Below are 5840 nucleotides of genomic sequence, written 5' to 3' on the forward strand. Positions count from 1 at the left end.
CCTGTAGTTGTTCACTTACCAAAGTCATGTTTGTGTATGTTACTTCACAGCAATGTGCAAATTGCTTATGGCTGTACCCAGTAGAATGGTGCTCGATCTGAGCTCATTTGCAGCTGTTTAAAAACAAACTCCAGAGCCCAATATCATAACTGTTTTCTTCCTTTTTGATCTTACCTCATTAGGAGGACAGGGTAAGGGTTGTATAATGTGCTGAAATCTGTCAATACTTTGTGTGTCTTATTCATTAAAACCTTCAGATGCTGTTTTCCTAGCGGCTTCATTTACCAGGGAGGGCGAGGAGAAAAACACTAAACAGGTGTTCTTGACTTGAAAAACAGCAATTTCAAGCAACTCACAAGGGGAGAAGTTGGAAATTTTCAGATTCTGAAGTTGTCACTGGGAGATAAATTTGGGTTACACATTCGCTTCTCATAAACAGACTTTTTTTAACATAAATTTCTGCTGTGCACGAGGCACCTAATTTCTCTGGGGGCAGACATGCTTCACAGAGCAATCATGCTGCAAAGAGATACTGTATATTTTCCCAGACTTCTTCCAGATACACAAATATGAGCTGGAGGAGTAGTATGCTGAGCTGCTAATATAGAATTCTAGCTTTCCTGGCAGGGAGAAAAATACCTATGGTAAATATTTGGCTTGATTGATGGGAAAGTGTCTGAATTTTGACTAATCTAAACTCAAATGTTTCTATAATACCATAAGAAGATTATTGGTCAAATAAACAGTGAGGTACCTTAAGTATCTTACATAAAAGGACTGCATAGTACTGTGTGTTTCTGAAGCAGCAGCAGCTTTCTGAAGCAAGGGGAAATTTAAAAGAGATATTTCCTACGGCAGTGCTTCTCAAAACGTGGTCCCCAGGGCAGTAGCATTAGCATTACGTAGTAGTCTGTTAGAAATGCACACTCTAGGGCCACACTCCAGAAGTACTGAATCAAAAACTCTGAGAGTAAGGTCCAGCAGTCTGTGTTTTAGCAAATGTTTCAGGTGATTCTGATGTATGCATACATTGGAGAACCATTGTTTTGCTGGAATTTGATTCATTAATTCATTTAACAAATATTTTTTGGGTATCTAACAAATTCTAGGCACTCTTTTTAGGCACTGACAATACAGCATTGTGAACAAATAGTCAAACTCTTGCTGTCTTGTATTTTGTATTCTAGTGAGCAATCTGGGAAAGTCAAAGGAAATGGGAATTCATTAGTTTGCTTTATGCCATGTTGGGCACTGCAAGATGCCCTTTTCCGTGACCATGGTGTTTGAAGTAGGCTTGTAGGTTTGAAGTAGGTTTGAAGTAGGCAGCATAAGTTGCAGTGTAAACATTTAGGAACTGAACCGCACTTCATTTTACAGTGTTACTTTCCCTTTCATGGACAGCTCTCTTGCGACTGGTTCCAAGATCTGTATCTAGATGCTCAAGATCCATGACTTACCTAAATGGGCAGTTGACCTGCATATATTTTTGTTCCTCCAGTAATTTATAAATCATCATTCTGTGTTTGACACTCTAGTATGGGCATTGGAAGTGAATTGATTGGCATGATTCCTGACATCTGGGCTCTTATTCTATAAGGATTATCATTGAACCAAGTGGTATAAAGGACATACAACTTGCTAAAAGTCAAGAGACCGATGGCTTAGACTATTAAATAAGTGTAAAAAACATTCTTATCATGAAAAATTGGAACAATAGTGCATCCTGAGTACTTGATGTTAGGTAGGCTAGAATCAATAGGAACTTGCTACCTTTTATCTAGCTAGTCATTTATTCAAATACTGTTTTTCCCAACTTTGAAAATTTTCATAAGAAATAAGTCAAAAGACAAGCACAATAAAGACCTATATAATATCCTTTAAGATTTACTATCTACGTTTCCTCATTCTCTCGCTCTATCTACACACACACACACACACACACACACACACACACACACACTGAGTTTCAACATTCCATTTGAAAATTTAAGTTGCAGATATTTAAAAATTTCAGCCATTAGTAATTCAGCATGGATCTCTTAAGAATAAGGACATTTGGCTAAATTATCACAATGTCATTTCTAATAAAATAACAATTCCATAAATCATTGAACATCTAAATCTTCCTCAGATAATCCCTCTACTTTGTTTTCACCATGACACTGATGTATTGAAGAGTTCAAGTCAGTTACTATGTATAATCTCCCACATTTTGATATGCTTGATTGTTTCCTTTTGGTGTCATTTAATGTGTGTATCTCTATCCCTTGAATTCACTGTGCACTAGAGTTTGGGTCTGGAGACTCAAATGGATTTTAAGTAGATATATGACTGCCCAGAATGTGGCAGTCACAGTATGGTAAGCAAAACAGATACATTCTTGCTTTTATGAAGCTCTAATTATAACCAGGGAAGACATACACGAAACAAACATATTATGGACCTATATAAAGATCACTTCCCCTAATGTAAGTGCTGTGATGAAAATTAAGTATGATGATGTGACAGTGAGTTAGTGATAGTTTGTTGCAGAGGGGATGGCCAAGCAAGACCTCATTGTGGCGATGATATTTGAGCTGTGATCTGAGTGGAAGTGACAGGAAGTGGGGGATAGGGCTGAAAAAAATTATTTGCTAAACATGATGTCTGAAACAAAGACTTCGTAGGGGATCATGAGTCTCTTGAATGAAGGAAGGGAGACCTGGGAAGTACTTAAGAATGTGAGGAGGATAATCATGTGAGTTATTGGACAGGGGTTGGTGAGAACAGTCTTGATCAATCAGATAATAATTCCAGTGAATCATGGGGACTGTTCCCTTTTGTTAGTAGCTGCCCATATTGTTTACCTGGGTGGGTACAGTGATGTCAACACAATGGACAAAGAGAAGAAAGTCTAAAAAAATCATCAAGAATTACAATTCAAATTTGTCGAGTACTATTGTCTATCTTTATCCTCACAAGTTCCTAAAATGACAAAGAGAACTTGATTGGAAGTCATAGGCCAGAAAAATCCAGTCTTCCACTGTGGAAAGTTGGGAAAGTGGAGTTATTCTTAATTGGGTTTTTTTTTCCATGTTTATCATCCTTCCCATCCCTTCAAAATATATGTCCTTTTATTATTCTGGTCTATTTTTATGATTTGCTGGAGCACACTCTGGATGCATTTATGAATGTAACTTTATTAAACACATGCAGGGACTCCCTTGGTGGTGCAGTGGTTAAGAATCCGCCTTTCAATGCAGGGGACATGGGTTTGAGCCCTGGTCCGGGAAGATCCCACATGCTGCGGAGCAACTAAGCCCGTGCTCAACAACTACTGAGTCTGTGCTCTAGAGCCCGTGCGCCACAACTACTGAGCCTATGCACCACAACTACTGAAGCCTGCACACCTAGAGCCCATGCTCTGCAACAAGGGAAGACACTGGAATGAGAAGCCCCCCCCCACAAGGAAGAGTAGTCCCTGCTCACCGCAACTAGAGAAAGCCCACACGCAACAATGAAGACCCAGTGCAGCCAAAAATAAATAAATAAATTTATAAAAAAATAATCTCATGTAAATAAATATGAGTAGTGGCATTTGTAGTGAATAGAAAGGAGAAACTGAAGAAGATGCTCTTTTGAAGAGTTTTTGTTTGGCTCCTTGGCAGAAAAGCAATATAAACCTGGACATTCAAGTGCATTTGTATGCCATAATAGTGCAGTGGATGATTGTGTCAGATGAAATATCCACCTGCATACAGAGTACACAGCTACTAGGAAGTATCTATTGTTGATTTCTCATCTAGCATCTGACATAGCCCGTGAGTGAGGTTTTGGACAACTGTCAGAGAGCAAAGGAAATGCTACCTCTAGAAGTACGTGGGGTGGGAGCAGACTGAGCTCTGGCTGCTGAGAAGAGAATCCTCAGAGAGAGAAACACACTGGAGCAACTGACATTCTCATAACTGTTCCTAATACGTGTTCCTCACTTTAGGCCTCAGTCTGCCCATCTGTGAAACCCATCTGTGAAGTGTGTTTATTGAAAATTCTTGATATATTGATGTGTCGGGGAAAAAGAGCTAAAAAAGAAAACATTCACCAGCTATGTAGTACTTCTAGTGATTTGTAATCATGCTTATGGTTCTGTGCGAGTTGGATTCTGTTTATAATTTATGTCTTTCATAGTAAAATGCTGTATGTGTGTGTGCATGTACGAGCTTCTTCTTACTTTGGAGAAGAAGAACCAAAGAGGATGAATACATTATACCATTATAATACTAAAACATTTCAGGGACATTAATAGTTAATTTACATGCTTTCACAAGACCATGATCTTTCTAATAGGAATTTCTGAGATTTGGAGACTATTCTAAATATGTGTTATCCAATATGGTAGCTACTAGCTATGTGTTACCGTGGAGCGCTTGAAATGTAGCTGGTGTGAATGAGGAACTTAATTTTTCACTTCATTTAAATTTAAATAGCCACATGTAGTTGGTGGCTACCATTTTGGACAGAGCAGGTCTAAAGAGATGTGGAAGAAATACTTTAAAAAAAGTCACCATCTGGTTATGCAGTCTGCCAATTAAATTATTTTATTTTGGGATTCTGATTATTAATATATTCTCTTGTGTTTAAAATGTGCACCAGTTCCCACTCTCCTGACACCTCCTTCCCCTTCCCGGGCTTACAGATATACACACAATTCCCTATTTTACTCTGCTGTTATTGCTAAGCACTAAAATTTTCTTTTATATCCACACTTCCTGAGGCAGTACTATGTACATATTATGCTTCATCAAATTCTTCACCATTTGTTCTCCTTTAAAATTAAGACCTGGATGTTCACTCCTGATTTATGTTCTCAAAGGTAGCTGATGTCTTCCATGGTGGCCACAGCCTTCTCCTTAATCTTCTCATAGTATTTCCACTATTATCAGCCCCTGCCTTAAGACTGCTCTTTAGTCTCCTTAGTGCTGCAACATTCTCAGTGTCTTCCGTCTTCTCCCATCAGTCATTTGCTTTCCTTTCCAGTTTCCTTCAGTATTATGGAGGTTTACTACAACTCAGATTTGCTATTCTAGATTCAGCCCAAAGCTCTGATTTATGTCTTCGGTGAGAAAATCTATCTAATTCTGATGTCTTCAGTGGTCTGTTTTAAAATCTTACACTTTCTCCTTGAAATTTCTTGTTTGATGTGCAAAAATCTAAGTTTAATATGAAAACATAACTCATATTTTTCCTATCAAAATGAATCCTCCATCCTATGTTGAAAAGGCACCACTCTATTTCTTGTTACCCAGAGTTGAAGGGCTTCGTCATTCTTGACTTTTTATGTATTTTTATGGTCCCTCTCAATTCAGTCAACATATGCTGCTTTTATGAAATATGGAATGCTTCCTGAATTTGCATGTCATTCTTGCTGAGAGGCCGTGCATATTTTCTCTGTATTACTCTAATTTGAGTCTGTCCTGCTGAAGCCAGCAGAGTTCCTCCTTTCTAGTGGATGTTGGGTTATAACGAGTTTCCTTGTCCACTGTCCATATCCTGGCTTAGGTTTTCGTTGGCTCATATGTGCATTATTTTCAGCCCCCTAATTGGTGTTATTACCTTCAATCTCAGTTGGGGTTGTACTAACCACTCCAGTTCTATCTCTTCTGACTGTTGTGCATGCATCTTGCCCTCCGGGTACATTGGCATGCCCAGTCTCATTGAATCACTCTTGCGTTTCCAACCATGTGCTTTTGCTGAATGCTGTTGGCTCTGCCAAAATTAAATTGTCTTATTAGTGTATACAAATCCTATATGCCTAAAACTTTCAAGGTTTATTTATACATTATTCACCAACTGTTTATTGAGTG

General features: G+C 38.4%; 1 non-coding gene across 1 annotated transcript; it reads right to left on the reverse strand.

Annotated features, from left to right (window-relative positions):
- Positions 1-5361: 5361 nt before the first annotated feature.
- On the reverse strand, positions 5362-5467 carry LOC131756481 (U6 spliceosomal RNA). The gene has a single exon (XR_009335657.1). It is a non-coding gene; the product is annotated as a U6 spliceosomal RNA (small nuclear RNA).
- Positions 5468-5840: the final 373 nt, after the last annotated feature.

This window comes from Kogia breviceps, chromosome 4 (genome assembly GCF_026419965.1).
Source record: "Kogia breviceps isolate mKogBre1 chromosome 4, mKogBre1 haplotype 1, whole genome shotgun sequence".
Taxonomy (NCBI): Eukaryota; Metazoa; Chordata; class Mammalia; order Artiodactyla; family Physeteridae; genus Kogia; species Kogia breviceps.